The sequence below is a fragment of the Moschus berezovskii genome, chromosome 1 (genome assembly GCF_049115385.1).
Source record: "Moschus berezovskii isolate FMDL1 chromosome 1, NW_MosBer_1.0, whole genome shotgun sequence".
In the NCBI taxonomy this organism is placed as follows: Eukaryota; Metazoa; Chordata; class Mammalia; order Artiodactyla; family Moschidae; genus Moschus; species Moschus berezovskii.
The window spans coordinates 2875798-2902367 of NC_142460.1; the positions used below are offsets into that span (position 1 = coordinate 2875798).

The 26570-nt window shown below is 54.2% G+C and overlaps 1 long non-coding RNA gene across 1 annotated transcript; it reads left to right on the forward strand.

The window, feature by feature from the left end:
- Nucleotides 1-294: 294 nt before the first annotated feature.
- On the forward strand, nt 295-25572 carry LOC129548645 (uncharacterized). The gene is made up of 4 exons (XR_008684374.2): nt 295-659; nt 7750-7967; nt 22451-22524; nt 24263-25572. It is a non-coding gene; the product is annotated as an uncharacterized LOC129548645 (long non-coding RNA).
- The last annotated feature ends 998 nt before the right edge of the window (nt 25573-26570 follow it).

Below are 26570 nucleotides of genomic sequence, written 5' to 3' on the forward strand. Positions count from 1 at the left end.
GACTTGGTAAGCTCTGAGTTCAACACGCACGATGGAACCAAAATGAACCCGAGTCGCACTCAGCTCACATGTGTGTGCTAAGTCGTGTCCGACTCTTTGTGACCCCCTGGACTGTAGCCTGCCAGGCTCCTCTGTCCATGGAATTCTCTAGGCAAGAACAGTGGGAAACCATTTCCTTCTCAAGGGGATCTTCTGGACCCAGAGATCAAACACGCGTCTCCTGCATCACAGGCAGATTCTTTACCGCTGAGACACCTGGGAAGCCCTAGAGTCGCACTCAGACAACATGCAAAAAGAACAGATGTTGTTCAGAGAGCCTTGAGCCCCAGGGGGAGCCACGGGGCATGATGGAGGCTTGGAAAAGACGAGCGCAGAGGACACTCCCCAGGGAAGCTTCTAGAAGGCAGCCAGAAATGCACTCGGAGGAGAACTTATCACTGTTAAGTGTTTTCATTATACACAAGAGAGAATAAAAAATACATGAACTAAGCTTTCAATTCCAGACTGGAGGGAAGAAAAATAAGACAGCCTGAAGCCCAAGGAAGCAGCAGAAATATGTGAAAAAAGGGGAAAGTGGCTGGTTTGGCAAGTAGCAAAACCATAGAATTGATACGCCTGAGACCTTGAACGTCCCCGGGGAGCTGCTGTGGAGGCCTCTGGTGAGTCGGGTGTCTCCCCTGGGCAGTTGTCAGGGGAGGGGCGCCCCCCACTCACTCCCCCGGGACCTCCGCGCTCCCAGGAGCTCCTTGCTGTGCCCTCCAGGCGCTGGTGGGGGCTTCGGTTCTTGGCTCGTCCTGCTGTTTCCACCAAGGAGAAAGATTCGACCACGGCGTGGGGAGCTGGGCCCCCAGGACGGAGCAGGGATCACCGGCTGCCTAGGGATTGGTTGTTTCCCATGGCCGAGTGATTGCCCAGTGGTTTGGGAAGAGAGCCAGGGCTCCGATGTCCAGGCATCTGGAAGCCTGAGGAGCCACGGGGGCCTGGAAGGACCACAGCACCTCGTCCAGGGTCAGCCAAACCGGGGGCCTGAGCCCACAGCTAGTGCCCAAAGGCATCACACCAGGGTGAGTACCGGCCACCCTGCCCATCCTGGCCGGGACAGCCGACTACAGATGTCAGGTGTCCAGGGGCCTCGGGAGTCCACAGCCACATAGCAGGCTCCCAACACAGGGCCCCCTGCCCTAAAGGAAACCAGGTGCTGTTCTCCCACCTGCGCCCCAGAACCAAGCTCGTCTGGCTGAGCCCCCCAGGAGGAAGCAGGGGTCTCTCTGGAGCCCTTGGGGGGAGCATCGGGGGCGGAGTCTTGGCTGGGGACCCTCGTCCCTGCTGTGGCTCCTCTCCCTCTGCCCCTTGGCGTTGGGGCCGTGAGCAGAGACACACAGCTGCTCGGAGCAAAGGGAAAGTTGTTTGTGCGAAGCTGAACAAGACTGTCATATATTAAAGGCAGCTGTAAAACAGGACTTAGCCTTGTAATAATATTTTGGTTTTATTTGCACTGTGCGCATCCTGAAAAATGTGAGTGTAACCTCAGCCCAGGGGTGGTCACGCTCCGAGCCCTGGAGTGTTTCTGCTGCCGGTCAAGACTCCGGGGCCCCTAGTTCCAGGGGCTGCTACAGTGCCCTCACTGATAGTGGCCTCAAAGGGGTGAAATACGGCCAGGCATCATCCATGGCACACCTCTGGAACCATGGCCCATGGGAGTTAACACAGGTGGCATCAGGATGTTCTCTGTCCCCAGCTCTGGACAGAGGGTCGTCATGTGCCGTCTTCCCGGATTCCTTCTGGCCCCACGACATAAATGCCACTGTTGTCTTGGGTTACACACGAGGACGCCGAGGCTCACGGAGGCCGGGCCCCTCTTCCACTAAGGGGAGCCTGAGGCTCGGGTCCCCAGCTCTCGAGAGCCTGCTGGCATGGCCCCCACGGCACTGTGGCTTCGGGGCTGACAGTCACGCAGCCCTGTCCACACTCGGGCTCTGAGAGGAGCAACGGGAGGAGACAGGCAGCTGTGGGCAGGGGCACCATGAGGCTTCGGCCAACATGTGTCCTGGTAACGGACCCTCTGGCCTCCAACCTTTAGGCGGAGCAGCCAAAAACCACAGAGACCATGCGAGTGGCCTTGTGAAGCTGCTGCTTTTGGGCCAGTTTGTGAAGTGGGGACAGATAGCTCATACCCCAGAGTCCTGGACACCTGAGTGAGGGGCGGCTTGGGAAGCCAGAGCCCAGCAGGCTGCCCCAACCCGCGTCCCACCACAGCCAACCCTCGGCCCCACAAAGCAGAGGCCGACCTTGACCTTCCCAGGAGCTGGCTGCCCTGCAGCCCTGAGCTCCCCAGCCTGGCTAGGCCCCAGCCAGTGTGTCCATGCAGGACCCTGCTCCTGTCCAGCACAAGCCCCTTGACCCCTGGCCAGCCCCACCCCCGTCTCCTCCTTCCTCTCCCCAAGCTCACCCCGGGGCCTGGCCTGTTCAGGGTGTCCTCACTCATGGCCCCAGGCTCCTTGCTTGCAGATGTCTCCTGGGACTTCATCCTGGCCTCACTCATCACCCTCCCCCACCCCCAACTGCCCTTCCCGGTGCCTCTCCTGGGACCAAGGGGTTTCCCTGGATCCCTGCCCTGCCCAGGGGCTCTAGAACCCAGGCAGGCTCTGTGCATCCCTGCCCTCCTCCTCTCCTGACTCCCACACCTGCCCAGGCCCCACGCCTGTCCTAGCACCCACATCTGCCCCCTCCCCACACCTGTCCCATCCCCACACCTGCCCCCTCCCACACCTGCCCCATCCCCATCCCCACACCTGCCCCCTCCCACACCTGCCCCTCCCCATCCCCACACCTGCCCCCTCCCACACCTGCCCCATCCCCACACCTGCCCCCTCCCACACCTGCCCCCTCCCCTGCACCTGCCCCTTCCCACACCTGCCCCCTCCCCACACCTGTCCCATCCCCATACCTACTCCATCCCCAGTGGACATGTTAAGCTACCACTCAGGTTACAAAACCCACATGTCAGGCACCATGGGACACTGTGGGGAGACGGAACCCCAGGTGCAGTGGAGTGAACCACGCCGCCCCTGCTCGCCATGTACTATGAAGAGGCGTGAGGTGGCGTACGGTCATGAGCGCTGGGTTCTGCCCATGGTGATGCCTCCAGAGGATCCTGGGGCTGGGACGAGTTTTTTCCACCCTTAGATGAAGAGTCCTGGAGATTCTGAGACTCTGGAGGGAGTCTTGGCCAGCCAGTGACTGACCCACGGGAAACCTGGGCCCTCCCTGAGGTTCCCCATCTGTTCAAGCACAGGGGCCAGATCTCCGCCTGTCCCCAGGGCTATGGGCTGTAGGTGGGATGGCTAAGGACGTGTGGGGAGGGGAAGAGGGGTGACTGGGGGCGGCTGTCAAGCACAGGAGGCTGGGTGTTTAGTCAGTGATTCTGCATTCCTGCATGCTATAAACAGAATTCCCACTTGACTTTTGTTTATGAGACTTTATTAATGATTTACATTTCTGCTCAATTGTTTATTAGGTGTTAAGTTGATATTCCTACAACTGCGCCCTTCTGCTGAGACTGGGGCCTCTGAGTGTGTGCACAAGTGCGTATGTATACTCGTATCTGTGTGTGCAAACGTGTGCACAGTATATTTACGTGTATGTGGGCTCACACATGTGCCTCTTGCACATATGTGTGTGTATGCATGTTTGTATGTGCTTGTTCTTGAACTCCTGGGTCCTGGTGTCTGTTTGCTTGAGGGGTGAGGACCTGCAGAGGGAGATTCTGCAGCCAGTTGATGCCGGGGGAGCCATGCTCTGAGGGAGGGTCCCCGTGGCTCTGCCATTTCCCGGTTTAGAGCCGTTCCCAACCTGGAGGACGGAGTAGCCCCGCCATCTGCCTCGAGGGGCCCACGTGAGCCACTTGTCTTTGACTGGCAGGTCCAGACAGAGCCTGTTTAATCAGATGGTGTTTCCAGGAACAAATAACAAACACACTTTATGGAAGCAGCAGGAACAGCCTGTCTCCCTGGAGAGGAAGGAAAACAAGAAGCTGCTGGGGGCCACAGCCAGGACAGCTGGAGCCGCTGGGGCCTGAGCTCACCAGCCAGCTTGTGGGAGGCTCCTCTGCATGTGCAAAGGCCCTGAGCATGGCAGCCTGCAGCCTGAGTCTGGGGGCCCAACCCTGGCCAAAGCAGGCTGGTGGGTGGGTAGGGTGGAGTGCGGCGGGGCTGGCTCTGGGCTGGAGGAAGGAAGAGCAGGGACCCAAGACTTCATGTGCTGCTTCTGTGACCTGGGTCCTTCTGGGCGGGGCTGGCACATGTGGGGGTTCTACAGACTCTGGTCGGGGGTGGAGCTGCCCCTGCAGGGCTGGCCTCAGGCACTCGCTCCCCAGGCAAGCTCCTTGGAGGTGCCTAGCTTCCAACATCCCTCCAAGCCCAGCTGTGATGTGGGGGAGGGTACCTGGCCCTCAGTGGTGGGTCTGTGGCCTCTCCACCACCCCGCCCCTGACCCCCTCACAAGGAGGAGGACAACGTCCTCAGGCAGCAGGGGCTCCTGACCCAAGTCCTGCAGGATTCGTGTAGAACGTTCTTTAGAAAACCTCAGATTTCCTTCTAAACCTCAGTCCTGCTGAGAGTCAAGAGGAGGCTGTGCCCACGCAGCCCTCTCTGCTTCTTGGAATTTGACCTGTTCCCATCGTTCACCCGAGCCACCCCACTCAGCTCCAAGCCATCTGCTGAGGCCACAGCCCTCGGCAGGTTGAAGCAGCCAGGGGGTGGAGGGCTCCCATGGGTGGGCTCAGGGATCACTGTCCGCTCTGCCCACCAGCAGAGAAGAGAGGGGTGAGCAAGGGTCTGCAAACAGTGAAGTGCTCTGCACACACTGCGCTCCCAGGGCCGGGTGGCTCAATGGGGGGCAGGGGGGGACTCCTGGTGGGGGAGGGGCGGGGCAGGGACTGCAGTGTCTGGTGGCCTTCTCATGGTGCAGTGCCTGGTGGCCAATACTCATGGTGAAGGAGGAGATTTGGGGCCCTGGAGTCTGTCCAAGGCTGTGGCTTCCAGCTGCATGCAGGCCACCGTGGACCTGAGGTATGGGTTCCCTAGGGCTGGGTGGAAACAGAAATCCAGATCTGAGCCCTCTTCTGGGTGATTCTCATGTGCGGTGGGTGCGAGACCCCTTGGCCAGCATGCAAGTCAGGGAGAGCACCCTCCAGTGGTGCTCCTGGGGAGGCTGGGCTGGGCCCTGGGGGTGCGGGAAGGCCAGGAGCTGCTGGGCGGTTGGAGGCCAAGCCTCCCAGCCTCTAACCTGGATGGGCTGGGGTGAGTTCTCCTCACCATCCCTCTGTGACCTGGAGGAGCTCGGGATCTCTCTGTGGTGGGGGCATCATCACAGGCCTGGCGCTGGGCACCTCCGGGAGAAACACCTTTTATTTTTAGTCTGGGTTTTCAGCTTTGCCGGCAGCTGAGAACTTGGTGATGCTGTAACCTGGATCTCGCCTCTGAGCTAGGAGCTGGGGTGTCGGCCCTGTGCACTTGCCTCCCGCCTGGAATCATGGGTTCCTCAGGACACACTGGTGTCGGGGAGGAAGAGGGCAGTGGGGGTCAGGAGCCAGCCCTGGGTGAGCGGCCACTGGGGGCAGTTTGGCCACAAACAGACAAAGCCCCTGCAGGCCGCTGCCCCTGGCTCAGCAACTGTGGGAGGCTGTGGGAGCTTCCCCAGGACGCGAAGTTGCCCCTAATCCCTGCCTGGGGCCTGGGGACGGGGACACAGAGAACGGCAGCCCTGAGTCTGCAGGCCTCTGCCAGCCTCCGGTGCCTCCCTCCTGGTGCCCTGGACCCGCGGCCACCCCGAGGGCAGCAGAGGAGGGGCCGCTGCAGAGGGCTGGGGGTGCCCAAGGCTCAGACGGCCCTGCTCCGGATGGGCATCAGGCCTGGCCTCTCCTGGCTGCTGGAAAGGCCCCAGCACCCAGGCGCTCTGGGCGCTGCCAGCTCTGTGAGCTGGTCGGGCCCTGCTCCCCTGCAGCCCCTGCAGATGGGAGAGGTGATCCGATGCCAAGGCCATGGGCCCCAGAAGCCTGGCTGGGCCGGCACCTGGCTCTCCTAGCCCCAGCCTCCCATGGGTGTGACCGGTGCCGTGAGAGGTGTCCCTGAGGGCGATGGTGGCAGCAGCGGGGGCACTCGGCCTCCCCCCACCCACCTTCCCCTTCCCCGCTCTCCACGGAGCTGCCCTGCACAGGCCAGCTGGCTGGTGATGGCGTGGGGACTCGCTGACCCAAGCCTGGGCTGACCTGGCCCCGCTTCCGGAGGGTCCTACCTGTGGGGGCCATCAGACCCCCAGCTGCCCCGGTCAGAGGGGGGCCCCCACCAAGTGCTGCTTGGCTTCCTTGTGGGAAGCTGTAGGGGCAGATGAGGGTTCCAAAGGGGACAGCTCACCCCAAAGGAGTATTTGGGGATGTCCCCCCTCAGCCCCAGTTTCCCTGGTCTGCAGGGGCTGGACCACACGGCCTTGGAGCCTCCCCAGTGCCCGCCGCCCAGGGGCTGCCACGTTCCTGAGGCCCTGTGGTCTCCATACTTGCTGATACCACGGCAAGGACCCTGGCGAGGTGACAGCCGCCTCCTCTCCTCCCGCTGGTTTCGGGGCTGGGAGGGGGGACGCCGCTGGAACCGGGCGAGCGACTCTCGAGCTATTTTGTACCCAGTCAGGTGCATCTCAGAGAAGGCGTTTGCTTGATCGCCCAAGGGATAATGAGGGAGCAACTAGAATGAGGCTGGAGGAGCAGCTGAGGGTGTGGGGGCCACACGGCCCAGAGCTGGGGCTGAATAACCAGGGCCCAGGGTCTGGGCCCCCCACCCTGCCTGCAGAAACCCCAAATGGCTTAATGATGCAAGACAAGCAACTCAGGTCACCCCTCTGTGTGTGTCTGTATCCTCACCTCTTCTTATGAGGACACCATCCCTATTGGCCTGGGTGCCCCCGTAGTGATATGATATCATTTTAATCTTTAACCCTTTAAAGGCCCTATTTCCTAAAACAGCCCTGTTCTGAGTCCCTAGGGTTGGAGGCTTCACCATCAGCTTTTGGAGGCACAGCTCAGCCCATGATAGGGGTGTTAGCAACCTCAGGTTTGGGGTGCACCAGCTGCCAACCTGCCCATCTGGCCGCTGGCATGCCTGGACTGCAGGAATGTTTAGGGTCACAGAGGCTGAGTGTCTGATGTGAAGAGGGGCCAGGTGGGGGGAATCTTGCCTGTGGGCCTGTCCTGAGCTGGGTTCATACCTCCACCGTTGTTGGTCCCCCCAGCCCTCCCATCTGTAAGAAGAGCCACATCCGCTGTTGAGCAGCTCTGCGAGCCCTGCCCACCACACACACAAGGGCTGAGCCCACCCACTCAGGACGGGGACACTCATAACGGGTGTCACAGGCCCCCTCAGCGTGGGGCAGGGCCCTGTGTCCTGTCACCTGGGTCTGTCTGCCCACTGCTGGCCCCGCCTTCCTGTAGCCACACTTCACGCTGTTTGGGGGGCTACAGTCTGGTGACTCAGATGGTAAAGAATCCACCTGCAATGCAGGAGACAAGGGTTTGATTCCTGGGTCGAGAAAATCCTCTGGAGAAGGGAATGGCTACCCACTCCAGTATTCTTGCCTGGAGAATTCCATGGACAGAGGAGCCTGGTGGGCTACAGTTCATGGGTTGCATAGAGTCGGACATGACTGAGCGATTAGCACTTTCACTGTCCTCCTCTGACTGTCTCTCTTCTGTGTTTCCAGGCTTGGTGTTCACTTTTCTCTGCTGGGAGAAGGGGAACCATCCATCCCAGAGCCTAGAGAAGCAGTGAAACATGGCCATCATGTGGGCCACGTATGAGGGAGGTTTCAAAGTCCTGTTCTGAAGGAAGCCACCATCAGGAGGCCAGGACCTGTCTGACTCACCGTCTGTGCTGTTATTCTGATGCAACTTCATCCAAGGTCAGAGTCAGGAGCTCTGGGTCAGTATCAGCTGTTATGCGAAAAGTGGATTCTTTGGCCAAATTACTTTGGGGGATGCAGAATTAGGCATGGTTGAAAACAGGCCCTACAGCAGACTTGGCAGTGCCCTTAATAGGCTAATGTGAACTCTGAACCTTGGGTGGGGGGGCAGCAGCAGGACTCTCAGACTAATTGGTGTTTTAATTTGGGGGGAAAATTTCACAAGGCCAGTGTCCTATGAACATATTTTGATAATGCTGCTTTAGAACAACCAACGGCAGAAAATATAGGACAGAGATCTTTAAGAAACGAAACCTTCACTCTTCCTCACTTTCTTCTTATTGTTTAACATCTGAGAAGGGACTTCTCAGTCCAGCCTCCTGCCTCACCTGCCCTTCTCCTGCAGACATGGGGGGGCGGTGTGCCGGGCTGGGCAAGGTCCCCTCCTGCCCAGGAAGAGACCAGATGCCTGGCATTCAGGCCCCTGGGCACCTCCTCTCTCTAACTGGATTCGCATTGGGTTTCTTAGGCCCTGAGGATGCCCTTGACACTCCCTTGACTTCAGCGATCCCACATGTTCTTTTCTTTAAATACGTCATAAAGACAGGATTGTTGGATTTGAGCCAGTGTCCACAGGTGCTGGACATGGGTGTCAGGATGCCAAAGCATCTGGCCACTTTCTCCAGCACGATCATGGCGGGGATGGGAGTGTGTGTGGGTGTAGATGGCCTGCCGCAGGGTTGCAAAGAGTTGGACACGACTTAGCAACTGAACAACAACAAAAAGACAACCTGCCACCTTGCACTCCCCAGCGGCCCAGCAAAGGCCAATCTCCACTCTGTCTCTTCAGCCCTAATTGGGTGCGGCTTTCTGATTCCCATCTTTGCATCCTGGGGTTTCCCCTAAGGACTGATGGAATTACTACGGGAGCCTTGCAGGCCGGTGAACCAGGAGGGTTTCTGGGACTCCGGCCAGTACCAGCTTCAAGGCTTGGCCTCGCCAACACAGTTGATTAGAAGCGCTCCCACAGGCACCATTGTCCTTGACCAGGGGGGCGGGGGCACCGGGCCAGTCTCCTTTGGCGCTGAAGCTGGAGACAGTGAGAGGTCAAGGACAGGCAGAAAGAGCAACCCTGTCGCCCCGTCCACGCTGACCTCTTTCCAGATGCCCCCACAGTGTGGGCGGCGGGGTGAGACCCAGGACAGTGGCTGGTGGACCCCCGGACACGCGGTGCCACCGTCTCCTGCCCGCAGCCTTCATTCCTGTCGGGGGCCTGGAGGTGGTGGGTCTGGGCTTGGCACCGCGCCGGTGGGAAGGACCACGAGGAGTTTGAACAAAGGCAACCAAGAGAAAGCATCCATCCAGCGAGTTCTGAGCTGTGTTTCTGCAAAGCTGTGTCTAAACCGCATTTTGATTAGTTAATTTCTCATCAACTTGTTGGAATTTTGGCAATACTTTCTCTTTTTCTCATCATGGTTACATTTCCCAGCTCATGGTGGGCCCCTGAGTGGCAGGTGCATGCACAGCTGCTTGTTGGCTGTGTGACCTCGCCACGTGTGACACCCAGCGAGGTCATCGTTAAGAGGACTTTCCTGAAGGAGCGAGGATGTGCTGGGGGTGACCCTGGGGGCTGGGGTCCAGGTCTGAGTTGGCCGTGGCTCTATGGGCTCCTCCTGTGTCAAACATGTCCCGGCTGCATTAAGGCTCAGGGTCAGAAGCATCCTTCACGTGGGAAGTGACCAGAGGCTTTGAGGAGTGACCACAGGCTCTTGGAGACCCCACCCCTGCCCTCCAGGTACCAATCAGCCTCAAACCCCACTTCTCTCCTGCATCCATTGTGGCTCCCTGACCCTGTGGACTGTTCTCCAGGTGGCAATCTGGCCTTTTCAAGTTGAGCTGCTCTGAACCCCCACACCCCATCTCTCCCACATGCAGCCCCCACCCCATTCTCTGTCTGGTCCTGGTGGGCAGAGTCCTGCTGTGCTGATCTCTCTTGGGCAGCAGGGGCTCCCAGAGGCCTCGGCTTGGAGTGGTTAGGGCTGTCACAGGCACCCAGCGCCCCCTCCTTGCAGGCTGCATTTTCTGTCCCCTCTGCCATGGCTATCAGGCTGCTGTGGCCCAGAAGAGAGTGTCTCACTTCCAAGCAGAGGTGTTCAGGGCCCTTGTGTGGTCACCAGGGTCCTGCTGTCTCCTGCTCTGGCCCTAGAGTAACTCCCTGGGAGACCCTCCCAGGCAGGGAGCGTGGTGGTGGTGGTGGGGCTGTCGTGAGATCTGGGGCCTGCTGGGGACGCAGGGTGATCCAGCCCACTTGACCCCCAGGACACACAGATGGGAATCAGGAAGGTGGACAGACACAGCTCCAATCTCAGGAGACTATGGCTGAGAGGCACCGGGGTTTTTAAAACTGCACCAAAATGAACCGGAGCTCCGCCACGGGCCTGGATCTTCAGATGAGCATGGCCTGGACTTTCCCTGCTTCTTTCTTTCTCCAGAAGTTCTTGGCGAGAGAGCTGATTGTGTGAAATTTTTTCCAGGCAAGGGTAATTTCCAATTATTCTATGATATTTGCAAACACTGCAAGAGCAAGCAGATCTGTGCTGTGATGTTTTCCAAGAAATAAAGTCCCTCCAAGCGGCCCTAACTGCTTCCCCCAGTGCCGCAGCGAGAACGGGGCCCTCGGCCGGCTCACTTGGCACCAGTCCTGCGGGCAGTGGTGCGAGCAGGGTCTCAGCAGGCGTCTCAGGCCCTGATCTGGGAACGTGTGCTTATCCTTCTCTGAGTTCTTTGTGGAAAGGCAGAGCCAAAAGCTCAGCTACAGCCTCAGCACAGGCCACCTGTACACTCAGGCCAATGTGGCTTATGGCCTGGTCCCTGCCTCCTGTCCCCTCCAGTGTCCCCAGGTGGGCTCTGTGGTGCGTGCGCCTCTTCTGGGTTGATGCCCCAGCCCCAAGACCCCCCATCCCCCGCCATCTGCCTCAGCAGGCACTGCTCCTGAGATGAGCGGCTTCTGACGGTTCTCCAGATTGAAGATGGTATTTAGTCCTCACTGGTGTACATGTCCACAGTCAGGCTAATGCACTTGCCCAGGTGAACTGGAAGCTCGTCCTCTGTGAGGATGAGAATGCGGGATGAACTCAGGTGCCTCCAACAGGCACCACATCCCTATGGTGGGGTCATTCATAGGACAGGAAGGACCACGCAGGCCTTCACACGGTACGGACCAACCTTCAGTACATTTTTCCAAGTGAAAGAAGCCGGAGCCCAGAGCCCACTTTCTGTCGGAGCCCATTTCTGTGACATCCTGGGGAAGGTAAGACTGCCACCTTGGAGAACAGGTACGACTCCCCTCTGCCAGTTGGCACTGGGACAGTCTGACCCCACGGGAGCTGGAACCTGGAGCCATGGACATTCATGTGAGGCCCAGTGGCCGTAGCTTCGAGCTGGGACACAACCTCTGGGCGCGCTGTCCACTGTCTTTGGTTTGTGCATAAGCAACCAACTCCGTGGGTTCTACATCTAGAGTCACCATCCCAGCTCCCAGCTTGTCTTCCTAGAAGAGGCCACATTTCTGAGTTGGCCTCTTAAGGAGGGAAAGCTGGCACCGGCTCTGGGGCTTTGGGGACCTGTGACATCCGGTCCAATGGCTCTGCCAGGTGTAGGCACGGTGATACGGTGGGAGGGTCATCCCCCATGTACCCGAACATGCCAGCTCCCCTGCTGGGCTCTCTGAGACTCCACCAGGACATACCAGTCAGCCTGTCAGGCTCAGAGACAGATACTGAGCCTGAGTGCAGAGCAGCGGCCCAAGGTCAGGAAGCCCAAAGCGAGTGTGTTGGGGTCGGGGGCACTCAGGAGCCAGACCTCCTCTGGGGTCATCCTGTCCAAGTGGCCCAGCTGGAGGGGATAAGACTTGTGGGGACGCAGCTGGCTCATGGCTCAGCCGGGCCCAGAAACCCCGGCTCTTGAGATCCTCCCCTGCCCCACAGTGTCTGCAGAAGGAAGAGCCCCAGATCCAGCCGAGGGCATGAGGGGAGGCTCCTAAATATGGGGACCCAAGGATGGCTTCCTGCAGGCATCTCAGAGACCAGCAGCCTCCCATGCAGGGGCAGATGGTCCTGACAGGTGCTGAGCTGGTTGGTCAGGACCTTGGGCCGCTGCTCTGCACTCAGGCCTCGATCTCTGGCCCTGAGCCTGACAGGCTGACTGGTATGTCCTGGTGGAGTCTCAGCGAGCCCAGCAGGGGAGCTGGCATGCTCGGGTACATGGGAGATGACCCTCCCACCTCCGCAGGAATGAATGCAAGAGTCGTGTCCACCTGTCCTGATGTCCGTGTGCCAGGCAAGGCTGTGGACAGACGCACCGCTGCCTGTCTTAGCACCTCCTTGAAGAGGAGGGCAGGGATCACAGAACCAAAATCCTCTAGGTCTCCCCAGCTGCACACCTTCTAGGGTGATGGGTGCAGAGGGGAGCCAGGTGGCCCTAATATTTCAGAGTCAGAGGATGCGTTAAATGTGGGAGTCTATAACGAGCAGCTGCTGGAGAGATTCAAGGAGACCGAAGGCTGCCTCTGTCCGGCGCTGGGGCCTGGCCAGGCTCCCTCCTTCCGCCTCTACGTCTCCTTGTACCCTGACACCAGGCCCTGGGACCCAGGTCAGACTCTGCGGACACAGGCACAGTAGCCAAGGGCCAGGAACACCCGGCACACCGCCTCCCCCACCCCAAGGTTGACTCTTGTGGTCTGCTCAGCTTACCACACTGTAAACACAACATCCTTCGAGTTAGAAATCAATGGCAGATGTGAGCAGATTAGGCCTCTGAGGGACAGGCAGGGAGGAGGGCTGGCAGCCAGCCAAGGCCAGAAGACGCTGCAGCTGCTGTGGCAAGATGCCAGGGCACCCACGGCATGAGGGCGTCTGGGTCAGGACAGCCCAGACTGCTCCTTGAGAGCCGCAGAGGAGAGCAGCTCCTTAGTTCTGGCGGCCCTGGGTGCATACTCCCCAAAGGTGGGCACAGGCCTGCCCCTGGGCTCTGGAGCACAGCGGACATGCATTGGCATTCGTGCTCCTTTTAGCCATAGTTGCCATCTTTTAAAACAATCCTCTCTTTCAGAATTAAAAAATATTGAGGTATAATTCACATACCTTGCAATTTATCCTTTAAAAGCGTCACTCAGCGTCATTTCGCACGTGCACGCTGTTGTATGAAGGACACCGTCCCCTTTCTAGTTCCAGAACTTCTCCATGACCACAAACACAAACCCAGGCTTCCCTGGTAGCTTGGCAGTAAAGGATTCTTCTGCAATGCAGGAGCCACAGGAGACCTGGGTTCGATCCTTGGGTCAGGAAAGATTCCCCGAAGAAGGAAATGACAACCCACTCCAATATTCTTGCCTGAAGAATCCCATGGAGTGTAGCCCACCGGGCTCCTCTGTCCAAGAGTCAGACATGACTGAAGTGACTGAGCACGCACACATGCAAACACAAACTGTGCTCCCCAGCCATCCCATCCATTCTCCCCCCACACCTAGCTTCGCCACCACTGCTGTGCTATTTGCGTCTATGGGTTTCCCTATTTGGATGTTTCCGACTCCGACAGTGTGGATTTTTTGAGTCTGACTTCCTTTCCTGAGCATAAACTTTCAAGGCTTCTGCAAACTGTGGCACGTCAGGGTGTTCCTTTTCATGGCTAAGTAATATTTCACTGGATGGACCACACTGTGTTTACCCTTAATCATTGATGGACATGTGGGTTGTTTTCACCTGCTGACTATTACGGATGATATTGAAATAAACATTCTTGTACAAGGTTTTATGCGTTTCTCCACCTAGAAGTGGAATTTCTGGGTCTTACGGAAACTGTGTTTCTAACTACTTAAGATTGTAAATGGAAAAAGACGTTTGTTCCATCTTTTATCTTTACCTTTCCCAATGTTCTTTAATGTTTTTTCTTTCTGTTTGGCTGTGCCAGGCTGCATGCCAGCTGACCAGGGATTGAGCTCATGCCTTCTGCATTGGGAGTGAAGTATTTTAACCACTGGACCACCAGGGAAGTCTCCAATGTTCTTTCCTTTTTAATGTCAATTCAAGTGACCATCTAGTGCCCTTCCATTTCAGCCCAAAGGCCTCTCTTTAGTGTTTCTTATAGGGTAGGCTTGCTAGTGAGGGGTTCTGTCAGATTTTATTTACTTTTATTCATTTTGTTAAAATTAAAAACTATGTGTATACATATTTATAAATGTGTGTATTATTTCTTTTTATCACTGAATTTTGTTATTTTGTTTGTGTGTCTTTTGTGTTGTCGCTGTTGTCCCACCACTCGGCTTGCAGGGTCTTAGTTCCCTGACCACAAACTGAACGCAGGGCCATGGCAGGGCCAGTGCCAAGTCCTAACCACTGGACCACCGAGGAAGTCCCCATTTATGAGTCTTAATTTCCCTTTCACTTTGCAGGATGGTTTTACTGTACATAAAATGCTTGGCTGACAGTCTATCTTCCAGCGCTGTGCATGTGATCCCCATGGCTTCTGATGAGAAATTAACTTTCAGTCTTTCTCACACTCTCTACTTCTCTACTGCTCCTTTTAAGGTCGCTCCTTGCCTCGAATTTTCTGCAGTTAAGTGTGATGTATCCAGATGTGGATCCCTCTGAGTTTATCCTACTTAGAGTTTGTTTAGATTCTGCAGTGTGTAAATTGATGCTTTTCATCAAATTTTAGAAGTTTTAGGCCATTAGTTTTTCAAATATTCTGTCCGGTCCTTCCTTCTCTCTTTCTCGTGGCCCTTTGATGTGTATTTTGGGTGCTAGTGGTATCCCTGAGGCTCTCTTCCTTTTGCTTTCTTTTCTTCCTCTGTTCTGTTTCTCACCTGTCTTCAAGTTTGCCGATTCTTTCTTCTGCTGCTCAGATCTGCCAGTGAGACCCCCGGTGAATTTTCTATTTCAGTTATTGTACTTTTCGACTCCGGAAATCCCACCTGGCTCTTTTCGTGTCTCTTTGTTGATAGTCCTTATGTGCTGATGCGTTGTCCTCACACTCGTAGTCCTCCCCCACCCCCCGCCCCAGATGTTTACTTGTTTCTTTGACTGCACCAGGTCCTAGCTGAGGCACATGGCGTCTTCAGTCTTCAGTGTGGCGTGTGGGGTCTTCAGCTGTGGCATGTGGGGTCTTCAGCTGTGGCGTGTGGGGTCTTCAGCTGTGGCGGGTGGCGTCTTCAGCTGTGATGTGTGGGGTCTTCAGCTGTGATGTGTGGGGTCTTCAGCCGTGACGGGTGGGGTCTTCAGCTGTGGCGTGTGGTATCCAGTTCCCAGACCAGGGATTGAACCCAGTTCCCCTTGCATTGGGAGCTCAGAGTCTTAGTCACTGGACCACCAGGGAAGTCCCTCTTCGAGTGTTTTCACTTGGTTTCCTTCAGTTCTTTGAATATATTTAAAACAGCTAACTTGAAATCTTTGATAAGTTTACTGTCTGGACTGCACCAAGGACAGTGTCTATTGAGTGCTTTGTGCCCTGCTTCCGTGTTTCTTTACATGTCTCTGTTTTTGTTTTTTTTAAACTGGACATTTTAAATAATTCAGTGGGGAAACCCTGGAAGTCAGCTTCTCTTCCCTCCCCAAGGTTTGTTGTTGTCAGATTTGTAGTTTGGTGGCTGTTGTTTCTGATTTTCTGAGTTATTCTGTAAAGTCTATGTTCTTTGTCCTGTGTAGCTACTGAAATGTCTGCTCATTAAAGGTCAGCTGATGGCTGGACAGAGAGCTCCTTAAACTGCTGACCAATATGTCTCAGTCATTGCTGAGGGGCTCTGTGTGTGTGTGCTGGGGCTCCTTCAACACTCAGCCAGCAGTTGCCAACTCTTCCTTAGCCTTCACTTCCTGCCTGAAGGTTGGCCAGAAGTGAGAATGCAGGGCTTCATCAGCTCCTTACCAAGCAATGCACAGCGCTGGGCATGTTAATGGCCTTCCAGGCTCCTAGGAATACACGGGAGCTTTTCAAATCTCCCTGTGGACATCTGACTCCCCAGTGTCTCCTATTAAGCTTGTTTGTTTGTCTTTTTCTTGCCCCAGCTATTATGGGCTGCCTTAGGCAGCTACAACGTTAAATGACTGCCTCTGGTTGTTTTTTTTTCTTTTCTGGCAGTGCCGCATGTCTTGTGGGATCTCAATTCCCCAACCAGGGATTGAACCGAGGTCATAGCAGTAAAAGCCCAGAATCCTAACCACTTGCTTTTGATTAAGAAACAAATGCCCTTGGGGAAATGGCTGTTCCCACTGGGTGAGCTACAGCTCAAGTCAGATGAAGACAGCCTTGCAAGTGTGGTCTTCGGGGACCACCAGACAGGTCAGACTGTGACGATCTTCTGGGAGTTGATGGTTGGGGGCAGCACCTCCCCTCCACCAGCTGCCAAGCTATTGGTTTTCAAGGCTACTGTGGAGGTGGGGGAGGCAGACGGGAGGAGGGCAAGTTAAAATGCCACAGAGCGCACTGTTCTCACTGAGATTCAGCTGTTTTTCTTGAATAAACATTCCTCACTGCAAGTCTTTGGTTGATTTCCAGAGGTTTGAAACAGTTGATTCCAATCATTTTTGCCAAAGTTCTCATTGCTTTTATGGATAAGAGGCTTTTTGGATGTCCCCATTCTGCCATTTTACTGATGTCATTACTCAGAATGTTAAAAACAGCCTTGCAGAGGTAAAGCTGACATGTTAAACTATACGGACGTAAAGCCCAATTTGACAAGTGTTGAACATACACGTGCATCCGTGAAGCCATCACCGCAGTGGAGCTGATGAGCCGTCCAGCCCCCCAGACTCCTCATGTGCCTCTGGGGTCCCCCTCCTACCCTCTGCACTGCCCTTCGTCTCCAGGAAACCACTGATCTGCTTTCTGTCACTGTAGATTAGTTTGCATTTTCTACAGCCTTATGTAAGTGGAATCATTCTGTCACCCGGCATCAATATTTTGAGATTCATCCATGTTGCTGTGTGAACCAGTTTCCTTCCTCCTTAAAGCTGAACAGAACCCCATTGTTTGGAAATGATAGTTTGTATTTCTCATCCGCTGTTGATGGACATGTGTGGATTGCTTCTTTTTTTGGGCTATGACAAATAAAACTGCTGTGGACGTTTACATACAGGTCTCTGTGTGGACATGCTTTAATTTCTCTTGGGGAGTGAAATGGCTAGATCATATGCGAGGAATGTGTTTAATTTTTTGAGAAACTGTTCGGCCTTTTTCAAAGCAGTCATATTTTACATTCCCACCAGCAGAGTGTGAATGAACCCACATCCTCATCTGTGCTTCATTTGGTCCATCTTTTTATTTGTAGCTGTTCTAATAGGTTGATAGAGGCATCTTGTTGCAGTTTTATTTTCCCTGATGGCTAATGACATTGAGCATTTCTGGTGTTAATTCGTTGTGTTGTTCAGTTTCTAAGTGTGTCTGACTCTTTGCAGCATGCCAGGCTCCTCTGTCCTTCACTGTTTCCCAGAGTTTGCTCAAATTCATGTCCATTGAGTTGGTGATGTTATCTAACCTTCTCATCCTCTGCCAGCCCCTTCTCTTTTTCCCTTCAATCTTCTCCAGAATCAGGGAAAATCTACAAACTGTATCAGAATAAATTTGCAAACTGTGTATCTTCTGTGGTGAATCGTCTGTTCAAATCTAAAAAAGGGTTATTAGTTTTCTTATTATTGAGTGTTGAGAGTTCTTCACATATTCAGGATTAAAGTAGACATATAGTTTGCAAATATTTTGTCTCATTTTATGGCTGGTCTTTTTATTCTCTTAATAATGTTTTTTGAAGAGCAGAAATTTAAAATTTTGATGAAATCTAGTTTATCAATTTGTTCTTTTATAGATCATCCTATTGGTATTGAACTTAAGAAATTTTTGCCTAACCCAAAGTCACAGGATTTTCTCTTGTGTCTTCTTCTACAAGTTTTATAGTTTTAGGTTTTACATTTACATCTATGATCCATTCTCAGTTAATATCTGTATATGGTGCAGGGTATAGATAAACGTTAATTTTCCCCCCAAATGGCTAGTCAACTGTCCCCATACTGTGTTAAAAAAGAGACTCCTTTCGACTGAACTGCCTTGGAATTTCTGTCAAAAATCATTTGCTTGAGGATCTAATCTGGATTTTATATAAACACTTTATCTTTATTAAGTTTTAAATCAGGTTCAGCATAAGTCCTCAAACTTCATTCTTCTCTTTCAAAATTCCTCTGGCTACTACAGGTCCTTTGCATTTCCTTATGGATTTTAGGATACATCTGTCAGATTCTACTGAAGAAAAAGAGCCTTCTGGGACATTGGTTGGGTGTTTGTTGAATCTATAGATCAGCTGGTTGCTATTGCAAGAACATCACTGCTTCCAGCCATGATGCAGCATGGCCTCCTATTTCTTTAGGTCCTCTGCAATTTTCCTCAGCAACACCTTATTGTTTTATGTGTACACGCCTTACACATCTTTTGTCAGTTTTATCCTTAAATATTTTAAACTCATGTGACTATAAGTGGGGTCTTCCTTTTCATTTCACTTTCTGGTTGCTCATTGCTCATCATAGAAACTCACATTGACCTTGATCTCACGACCTGGAAGACCTCCTCTGCTCCAGTTGCTTTTTTTGTGGATTCCATTAAGCTTTCTGCATAGATGAGCTAGTCATCTGCAGACAAAGACAGCTTCACTTCTTCCTCTCCAGCCGTGACCTCAGCCTTCCGTTCCTTTTTTCCCACCCCATCAGGACGGACTGTGAGAGCAGACCTCCTCTCCTGTCCTGATCTGAGGGGCAAAGCATGCAGTCTCACCCGTAAGTATGACGTCAGCTGTAGATTTTTCTAAATGCTCTTTATCAATGGAGGAAGTTAGTAGCTATTTCTAGTTTGCTGAGAGTTTTTATCAGAATGTAACTTGAACTTTGTCGAGTGTTTTTTCTGTGTCTATGAGATAATAATAGTATTTTTCTTTTACTTTTAGTATGTTGAATTACACGGATTAAATTTTGAATGCTAAGTCAGCCCTGAATTCTGTGATGTATTACATTTGTTGTACATTGTTGGATCGATTGAGTAAATGTGTTTGGGATTTTTTATCTATGTTCATGAGGGATACTTTCTGCATCTTTTCTTGGAAACTTCTTGTCTGATTTTTTTCTCTCAGGATAATTGTGGTCTCATAGAATTTGTTGCTGTTTTTCAGTTGCTCGGTGGTGTCTGACCCTGTGCCCCCCACGGACAGCAGCACACCAGGCTGTCCTGTTCTTCACTACCTTCCCCAGTTTGCTCAGATTCATGTCCTCTGAGTCAGTGGTGCCATCTAAGCATCTCATCCTCTGCCGCCCTCTTCTCCTTTTGTCTTCAATCTTTCCCAGCATCAGGGTCTTTTCCAATGAGTTGGCTCTTCGCATCAGGTGGCCAAAGTATTGAAGCTTTAGCTTCAGCATCAGTCCTTTCAATGAATATTCAGGGTTGATTTCTTTTAGGATTGACTGGTTTGATCTTACAGTCCAAGGGACTCTCAAGAGTCTTCTCCAACACCACAGATAGAAGGCATCAATCCTTTGGCACTTAACCTTCTTTGTGGTCCAACTCTCACATCCAAACATGATTGCTGGAAAAACCATAGCTTTGACTATATGGCCTTTATCAGCAGTGATGTCTCTGCTTTTTAATATGCCGTCTAGATTTGTCATAGCTTTTTTTCTAAGGAGCAAGCATCTTTTAATTTCATAGCTGCAGTCACCATCCAAAGTGATTTTGGAGCCCAAGAAAAGAAAATCTGTCACTGCTTCCACTTTTTCCCCTTCTGTTTTCCATGAAGCAATGGGACCAGATGCCATGATCTTAGTTTTTTGAATGCTGAGTTTCAATATAGTCTCAGAATGACTTGGGGATTATTCTTTTCTTTTCAATTTTATGAAAGAATTTATGTGGAATTGCTACGAGTTCTGCCTTCACTATTGGGTGGAATCCTCCAGGCTGCCATTTAGGCCTGGACTTATTTGTGTGGGAAGGTTTCCAACCACAAATTCACTTTCTAACCTGTGCTCCTCTGCGGATGCAGGGATTCTGGGTCTCCCTGGGGTCTGTGTGCAGCTCCATCCTCACGGGTACACGACTAAAGCTGTCGCTGCCTTGATCTCCCTGGATTCTCAGTATCCTCAACCTGGGAGGCCCACCAGGCTGTGCTGGGTGCCGCTGTGCTGAGGCGTGGAAACTCTGTATGACAGCGGCCCAGGGCTCCTCTGTCACCACCTCCCTGGCTTCGTGGCTCTTTGTGGCCTGATGTCTGGGGCCTTGGAAACCCCGGGGTCGCGTGTTCTGTCTGTGGTGGTTTCAGGCGGGAAAGTAACCCAGTTCCGGTCACTCCATTTGGTGGGAAGTTTGCCATCTTTCCTCCTTTTATTAGACAGTAAGATGTTTATTAGACAGTAAGAACTCTTGATGAAAGTGAAAGAGGAGAGTGAAAGAGTTGGCTTAAAACTCAACATTCAGAAAACTGAGATCATGGCATCTGGTCTTATCACCTCATGGCAAATAGATGGGGAAACAGTGGAAACAGTGAGAGACTTTATCTTTTTGAGCTCCAAAATCACTGCAGATGGTGACTGCAGCCATGAAATTAAAAGATGCTTGCTCCTTGGAAGAAAAGCTATGACCAACCTAGACACATATTAAAAAGAAGAGACATCACTTTGCCAAAAAAGATCCATCTATTCAAAGCTATGGTTTTTCCAGTAGTCATGTATGGATGTAAGAGTTGGACTACAAAGAAAGCTGAGCGCCAAAGAATTGATGCTTTTGAGCTGTGGTGTTGGAGAAGACTCTTGAGAGTCCCTTGGACTGCAAGGAGAGCCAACCAGTCCATTCTAAAGGAGATCAGTCCTGAATATTCACTGGAAGGACTGATGCTGAAACTGAAACTCCAATACTTTGTCCACCTGTTGTGAAGAACTGACTCAATGGAAAAGACTCTGATGCTGGGAAAGATTGAAGGCAGGAGGAGAAGGGGACGACAGAGGATGAGATGGTTGGATGGCATCACCGAATCTATGGACATGAGTTGGATCAAGCTCCAGGAGTTGGTGATGGACAGGGAAGCCTGGTGTGCTGCAGTGCATGGGGTCGCAAAGAGTCGGACACGACTGAGTGACTCAACTGAACTGAAGACGTTTATTGTAGGAAATCTAGAAGATGTAGGAAGAAACAAGTCGGAATCACAGACAGTCTCACTGGTAGCTGACATGTTTGATGTTCTTAATGGTGTAATGTTTCCTGTGCCCACCCCAGTAAAGGGGTGCCCCATCTCCAGCCTCCTGGCACCACCAGGCCAGCGCTGGACTCAGAGAAACCAGATGGGCCTGGGATTGGTGGGCTGAGGTGCAGCTCCCCTCCCCTGCCTGCTGCCCCTCAGCCTCTGGAGCCTGCAGCGCCTGTCCAGACCTTGGCCCTGCCCAGGCCAAGTCCTAACTGGGCAGGAAACCCTGCAGGAGGGCTCCCCACCCCATCTGCAGAAACTGGGGAGCAGTTTCTTGAACCTTGGATGGGTGGGGATCAGGCTCCTTCCATGTGTGTAAATGGGTCTCACTGTGACATCTCCTCAGGGCAGATCTGAAAAATGAAATTCCTCGGTCCAGGTGTACTAGGCATGTGGGCTCCTGTTTACCAAGGTCTGGGTGTGCAAGCAGTGTGGGCTTCTGTTCACAGAGAGGCTAGGGAAACCCAGACAGCAGCGCGGGTGCCAGGCCCCAGAGGTAACGTGGTTTTCTGGCCATTTGTGATCTCTTCAGGTCCAGAGGTGGCTCTTGGGGTGTCTCCTGGCTCCCTGTGGCTGGTGGGCACCCTGTTTCCTGTCACGGGGGCTGCAGTTCTCAACACGCCCCTTCCGGTCAGGTTGAAACTGACAAACCCTTCCTCTTGCCCCAGACCCCTCCTGGCCAACCCCTCTCTGCGTCCACAGCTGTGGGGCAGGACCTGGGGACTGAGGGAGAGGGCCCCGGGGCACACAGCTGTGGGGCAGGACCTGGGGACTGAGGGAGAGGCCCCGGGGCACACAGCTGTGGGGCAGGACCTCGGCACTGAGGGAGAGGCCCCGGGGCACACCGCCGGCCGCCAAGCTGTGGAAGGTCAGTTTGTCCTGACACCACCTTTGTGGAGGGTGTGCTTTTAGTGGCTTCATCCTGTCCACGAAAACCCTAATCAATAGTCAGTCTAAGAAAGAAATGGACACTTGTACATGAGCCAAATCGAGGACTGGCCCCACGGGCAGCCTCTTGTAACGCTGAGGTCTGTTCCGAGGAGGTGAGTGTTGTGCATGTGTGGCTTGGGGGAGGGGTGCGTGTAACCAAGCACATGACTTGGTAGAAGGCTGCTGCTGGTCCCCGGGAACAGACATCTCCGTTAATGGTTTAGTGCTTTTCTAAGTACGAAATCTGCAGGAATGCAGGGTCATAAACGTTTTCTCCTGAAAATGTCATCTGAGGGCCAGTTCTGCCTGTCTTCCCAGAGCACAGAGAGCCTCAGCCTGTTCTTCACCTTGAACCCCCGATGACCTGATCCTCGTAGAGCTGGAAAAGAAGGGTAATGTTCCTTATTTTAGGATCCCCTCCCTTTCAGTCTTGTGATGTGTGCTGTGCTTAGTCACTCAGTTGTGTCTGACTCTGCGACCCCATGGACTGAAGCCCGCCAGGCTCCTCTGTCCTTGGGAATTCTCCAGGCAAGAATACTGAAGGGGGTAGCCATGCCCACCTCCAGGGAATCTTCCCAACACAGAGATAGGACCCAGGTCTCCTGCATTGCAGGCAGATTCTTTACTGACTAAGCCACCAGGGAAGCCCAAGAATACTGGAGTGGGTAGCGATAGGCAGGAGATCTTCCTTCTGCAGGAGATCTTCCTTCTGTAGGAGATCTTCCCGACCTAGGAATCAAACTGGGGTCTCCTGCATTGCAGGTGGATTCTTTACCAACTGAGCCTCCAGGGAAGACTTTCAGTTTTAATTTCAACCAAAGTTTGGAGGCATTTCATGATCACTTTGTCTCAAGGCCCTCGGGGGGCTCATTCCCGGGTCAGGAAAGGATATTGTCGTGAGGCTGCTCCCCTCATGTGCTGTCTCTGGATGAGGCCCAGAGCCTCTGGGCTGCCTGTCCTACTGATCTGTTCAGGCCCAGGAAATGGGTCCCTCATGTTGCTTCTTCCATGAAGCACTGAACAATCACAACCATTGATCTTTAAGTTCAGAACTTCCAGCCCAGTATCTCCCTGGGTGTCTGTTCTAAATCACTGCCTTTAAGGGGAATGACATACTGGCATTTTACTCCAAATTCACTGAAGATGTCTGTGTACAAGGTCGATGGGGGAGGGGGGTGGTTACTGTGACCCTGTACAGGACTGAGAAAGGGATGTCTTCTCAGAAGTTACGTGACTGGTGTCAGGAGGAGAGAAGTTGAAGTACATGGTTGAGTTTCCTGTCCTTGGGCAGTCTGGTCAATGCAGGTGAATACTGAAGTCCAAAGGGTTAGACAGAAGCTTTCTACTTCAGTTTTTCTTATCTTGCCTCAAAATGTGAATTTAAAGTTTTAATCAGCAGGTATGGGAATCAGTGACTGATGGCCGAGGGGAAGCAGAGCCCACCCAACACCCCACATGGTCCTCTGAGGACGGCCCTTCGCTTTGCTGGGCCATGCGACCCCGGTCCTCTGAGCCACCTTGCTGTGGGCAGCTTGGGTTCAGGGGGGTGGCTCTCTGCAAGGAAGGGCAGGACCCCTCAGCTCTGCAACCTGTCCTCCCCTCCCCTGGGCACCACACACTGTGTTCTTCAGCTGGGCAGACAGAGGGTCAGGCCCCCGGAGCCTCCTGAGTGGGATGCCGGCAGTGTGTGTGCACGCTCGCCACTGGGGATGCAGAGCTGACAGAGCCCCCAGCCGCGCTCCCAGAGACTGGTGCCCCGAGGGCCGGGTCCTCTGATGGGAGCTCTGAGCTCCTATTCTAATGGGGATTCAGGCAGCTAAGACAGGACTGCAGGGAGCAAAGGAACCACCCACAGGTGCCGGGCAGAGAGCCGGCCGTGGAGCCTCGGGGGTCGGGGGTTGGATGTTCCCATGGGCAGGGCAGGACCACTGGATGGTGGGCGAGGGGCTGTGTGAGCGAGGGGGAGGGGGGGAAGGGGGGAGACAGGAACTCCCCTAGTGTCCGGGTGTCTGGGGAGGTTTAGGTTGGACTCTGGATGTGACAAGCACCCTGCAAGTCCAGCCAGGAGGAGAAGATCCCACCTAGCCCAACAGTGCACGTTCGTTAACTGCTTTCATGCCCATTACACAGGAATGAAGAGTGAGGTCGGAGACGCCACCTGCAGAAGCCTCGGAAGCAGATGGCAGCCCCCCTGCCAGCACCCCCGACTCTGGGGCCACGTCCACCCCACAGCACAGCAGTCTCTCCATTCTTTCCATTTTTGCTGGCCCGCTGCATGGAGGCAGGCTGTCTTCTAAGTCAGCAAACCCCCAGCCTCTGCGGGGCTGAGAGGCCAGATGTTCAGGGAATCACCCACCCAGAGATGTGGCCTCATTCACCCAGCAGCCCTCCTGGAACCCAGCCTGGCCTCAGGCCCTGCACCCCCGGCAGAAGTCCCTCTCCCAAGAATGGCTCCACCCAGGAGGCACAGACCAGCAGGCTGCCTGTTTTAAGAGCTCTGTTCATTTGCCTGATGGTTGTTTGACCAGAAAATTCAGAACTGAAGTGTAAGCAGCGTCTGCTTTGAAGTGAATTATTCATCAGAGCAGACCAGGCATCCTGTGAGATCAATTTTTGGACTCCTGTTTTTATTTTCCTACCAGAATCGTTTAATGCTGGCAGGGGGGCAGCAAGGAGCGAGGGAAGTGATCTGGGGAGCAACTTTGAGTGGGGTCCGTGGCAGCCAGGTTTCGGGGGGCTTTGACCCCACATGGAGGCTATGACCCTGTGTGGAGGCTGTGACCCCACGTGGAGGCTGTGACCCTGTGTGGAGGCTGAGACCCCGGGTGGGGGATGTGACCCCAGGTTGAGAGGGTTATGACCCCATGTGGAGGCTGTGACCCCGGGTGGAAGCTGTAATCCCGAGTGGAGGCTGTGACCCCAGGTTGGGGGGGCTGTGTGTTTCTGTGACACCACCAGACCTCTTGTTGCATGGTGGAGGGGGTCAGGGCCCTGCTGACACGTCTCAGCGGCTGGTGAGTGGTGGGAGGGGGCCTCATGGGGAAGGTGCCCTCTGCTCAGGGCGGACAGAGGGCCTGACCAGTGAGGCCTGGCGTGAGGTCCTGGGCCCACGGCTAGGGAGATGGGCCTCTGTGAAGACCCCGGGCGGCTGCAGTCCTCACCTCTCTTCTGCCTGGAGGATGACCAGTCGGCGGGCATGCGGCGCCAGGCCATCCACGCAGCCCACAAGTGAGAGCAGCACTGTCTCCTCACGAGAGGACTTCCGTTCCCACAGCCCCTGCCGAAGCTGAGCCGGGCCGGGGGTACCCTCGGACATACTATGAATAGCTTTGCTTTCCCCTTTATTATAGAATTAATGCGTGTTCCTTTTAGAAACTTGAGAAGATGCAGATTGTCAGAAGGAGGACAGTAAAACCCGCGGGCATTCCTCCCGCTCTGGTAAGGTCTGGGCTGGTGTCTCCTTGGTCGTGTGGTGTCCCGGCTTTGTGGGGCCGCCCTGTGTCTGTCGCTGGCACCGTTTTCTCACGTCGCACTGTCTGCGCGGGTGACTGAGAGCCCCACTGTGCGTGTCCTGGCTCCTCCACATGCTGCCGGGTGTGCAGACCTGAGAGGGTTGAACTCAGCCCTGCAGTCAGACGCTGGCTCTTTTCTAGAGTTTTCACTCTGTGAACAGCCCAGTGGTGACCCTAACCCTACCCTACAGTCAGCCTTATGTCTATTATCTGCCTCACGTCTGACAGGGCGCCCCGTTCTCAGACCGTGTGCTTCGCTCCGGATGGGGCTCCGGACCTGGGTGTGTGAGGCAGGCTTGACCCGTCATCCTGGTCAGAGTGGGTCAGGGACGGTCTTGTGGTCTGAGCTGATCCATCTGGACACTCTCCCCAGCCCCCACCCCCAGGGAGGGCCCTCTCTGTTCCTGGGGCTTGTTAGCCATGGGGGTCACCCCGGGCCAGCCTGGAGGGAGATCCTCTGCAGAAAGAAACAGGCCTGGGAGTGGGTGGGATGGTGGCCCAGGATCCACCTGAACCCCTAGCTTCCCTGGCCCAGATCAGTCGCCTTGCCTTTGTCATTGCTCCAACCATCATGCTATTTGCTTGTCTAAGAGGGAGATACACCAGAGAATGGACCTGGGTTTGCAACTAGAGCGTCTGGACAGATGCAAAAGTGGTACCAGGCCTGGTGTTGCAAGTGGCAGCAAGGGGACAGGCCAGACAGGCATGGGGCTAGGATGATTGGAGGGCTTCTCTGCCTGAGGAGGGCTCCTGGGGACATGCAGGGCCACCCACCAAGCAGTGGCAAAGAGTGCCTCCCACTTCATCACAGGACTCGGCCCAGGGGCATCAAGGCGCAGCTCAGCTCGCTGATCCCAGAAGCTTGCTCCTTCCCGTGAAGGAAATACAGCTGTGCAGGGATGGGGTGAACCCCTCCCAGGCCCTCC